Raw genomic sequence first — 3,276 nt, forward strand, 5'->3', positions numbered from 1 at the left:
GGTATATCGATTCATAAGTCCCTGTGGGATCGATATCTTTTAAAACTACGCGATAGAACTGTGCACTTGCAGTTTGTATCCCATTCTCGACTCACACAGTCGAGCGATCAAGTTTTTGGCGCCGTTGCCGGGGACTTTTATTTAATCGATATCGTAACTCTTCCGTTACGCTGTAGAGACTAAGGTTTCTTTTTCTTCTATTCTTTCTTTCGTTGATTTGTATGCCACGCACTCGCTCACAAGGCGAACCACTCTATTTACGAATCAACGATATCGAACTGTATCTCCGAGTCTTACGACGAATTCGGGAATACCGTGCTGAAAACAATCTCCCTCCTATCGAATTTCCTGATCTCAAAGATCTTCTTCTTCCACCCGAGATGGCAGAACCAGCTCGTGCTCTTAGAGATTACGCCGCTCCATCGCAAGATGAACCGCATTCAAGTATTGCTCCGCCCGCAATCGAAGCAAACAACTTCGAACTCAAACCTTCGCTGTTGCAGGCTGTGCAACAGAACCAATTCTCTGGAAATCCTACCGAGGATCCAAACCTTCATTTATCCGTATTTGTCCAATACGCTGATACTGTTAAAGCTAATGGTGTCACTTCAGAGGCAATTCGACTTCGTCTTTTTCCTTTCTCATTAAGAGATAGCGCTAGAAGATGGCTTCAATCTCTCCCTTCCAACTTAGTCACCACCTGGAACGAGTTGAAGAAAGTTTTTCTTGCCCGATATTTTCCGCCAAGCAAAACAGCTATGTTAAGAGCCCAGATAAACGGATTTAAACAGAAAGACAACGAGTCTCTTTTCGAAGCATGGGAAAGATACAAAGACATGATGAGACTTTGCCCACACCATGGTTTGGAAGACTGGTTAGTAATTCACACATTTTATAATGGTCTCTTATACAACACAAGGTTAACAATAGACGCCGCTGCAGGTGGTGCACTAATGAACAAACCTTATGCTGATGCATACCAGCTTATCGAGAGCATGGCCCAAAACCACTATCAGTGGGGAACCGAACGAACAACGGTGGAAAAACCTCAAATGAAAACTGGCATGTACGAGATAAGTAACCTTGATCACGTTAATGCAAAAGTGGATGCTTTGGTCCAGAAAATTGAAAGTTTAAACCTATCACCCCCAGCCGCCGTAGTTGCTATAACTCAGAATTGCGAGGTCTGTGGAATCCAAGGACACACTCCTGCGGAATGTCAACTCTTGACTGGAATCCAAGCAGAGCAAGTGAACTACGCTCAAGGAAGCCCCTATTCGAACACCTATAACCCAAATTGGAAGAACCACCCAAACTTTTCATATAAGAGCAATAATGCTTTGTACGCACCTGGACAGTCTCCAAATCAAGCCCCATCTATACCTCCGGGATATCAGAAACCGAATCCATCCATGCCTAACAATAACACCCCTAGGAAATCCAACTTGGAAATCATGATGGAAAACTTTATAGCTTCCCAACAACAAACCAATAAAGATTTCTTAAACCAGAACATACACACTGGCGAACAACTTAAACAACTAGCAAGCAAAGTAGATGCCTTGGCTACCCATAACAAAATGCTGGAAACACAAATATCACAAGTAGCCCAACAACAAGCACCTACTGCTGCCCCAACTGGTACGTTCCCTGGACAGCCCCAACCTAATCCGAGAAGCCAAGCTCATGCAATTATATTAAGAAGTGGAACGGAAGTGGAAGGACCGTCTGATCCAAGGATAGAAAACCAAAACCCTAAGAAATCAACTGAGGAAAGTGAACCTAAGGAAAAGGAAGAGAGTAATAAGGAAACCCTATAAAAGAAGGAACCTTATGTACCTCCACCACCTTACAAACCACCTATCCCATACCCTCAAAGGCTTGTTAAAACCAAAGATGCGGGCCAATTTAGAAAATTTGTTGATCTCCTTAAACAATTAAACGTTACAATTCCGTTCACCGAAGCTATTACGCAGATGCCCTCATATACTAAATTCTTAAAAGAAATTCTTTCTAATAAAAGGAAACTTGAGGATAGCGAAACCGTTACACTCCCTGCCGAATGTAGCGCTATAATCCAAAATATGCCTCCTAAACTCAAGGATCCGGGTAGTTTCTCTATACCCTGTCACATAGGAAAATTTGTCATCGACAAAGCTTTATGCGATTTAGGAGCCGGAATTAGCGTTATGCCTTTATCCATATGTAAGAAACTGGAAATGGGAGAATTAAGACCAACCAAAATGTCTGTGCAACTAGCAGATCGTTCCATCAAATATCCTGTAGGAATCCTTGAAAACGTTCCCGTACGCATAGGTCAATTCTACATCCCCACTGATTTTACAATTATGGACATTAGAGAATATGATATTACACCTATTATACTAGGAAGACCGTTCTTAGCAACTGCCGGTGCAATCATAGACGTAAAACGAGGACGACTCACCTTCGAAGTAGGTGAAGAGAAAATTGAGTTCATTCTTTCCAAATTCTTGAAAGCACCTGCAATAGAAGATACATGTTACTTCATGGATATCATCGATGAATGCATAAAAGAAGCAGAGTTAGGAAAAGACAAATCATCAGACTATCTTTTAGAAGACAAATCTAACCAATGTTTAGCAATAACACCGGACCCTACGCAATGTCTTAACAAACCAACCCCTGACCTGAAAACACTTCCCAAAAATCTGAGATATGAATTCCTAGACTTAGAACTTGAACGACCTGTGATAGTTAATGCAGACCTAGGAAGACTCGAAACAGAAAAACTCCTACATATCTTAAGGAAGTATCCAACCGCACTAGGGTACCACATCACCGATCTTAAAGGAATAAGTCCTTCTATTTGTATGCACCGCATCATGTTAGAAGAAGACTGTAAAACCTCTAGGGAACACCAGAGAAGACTAAATCCGATCCTGAGTGAGGTAGTAAAGAAGGAAATAACCAAGTTATTGGAAGCAGGTATTATATATCCTATATCTGATAGCAAATGGGTTAGTCCTGTACACGTTGTACCAAAGAAAGGAGGCATAACCGTTATTGAAAACGAAAAAGGAGAAACTATAACTAAACGAATCGAATCGGGATGGAGAATGTGCATTGACTATAGGAAACTAAACAAAGCAACCCGAAAAGATCATTTCCCTTTACCATTCATTGACCAAATGTTAGAACGATTAGCAAAACACTCACATTTCTGTTATCTAGACGGTTATTCAGGCTTCTTTCAAATACCAATTCACCCTGATGACCAAGAAAGGACAACGTTCA

General features: G+C 41.4%; 1 pseudogene; it reads right to left on the reverse strand.

The window, feature by feature from the left end:
• Window positions 1-765: 765 nt before the first annotated feature.
• LOC127089298 (uncharacterized) lies at window positions 766-865 on the reverse strand (annotated as a pseudogene).
• Window positions 866-3,276: the final 2,411 nt, after the last annotated feature.

This window comes from Lathyrus oleraceus, chromosome 5, assembly GCF_024323335.1.
Source record: "Lathyrus oleraceus cultivar Zhongwan6 chromosome 5, CAAS_Psat_ZW6_1.0, whole genome shotgun sequence".
Lineage (NCBI taxonomy): Eukaryota > Viridiplantae > Streptophyta > Magnoliopsida > Fabales > Fabaceae > Lathyrus > Lathyrus oleraceus.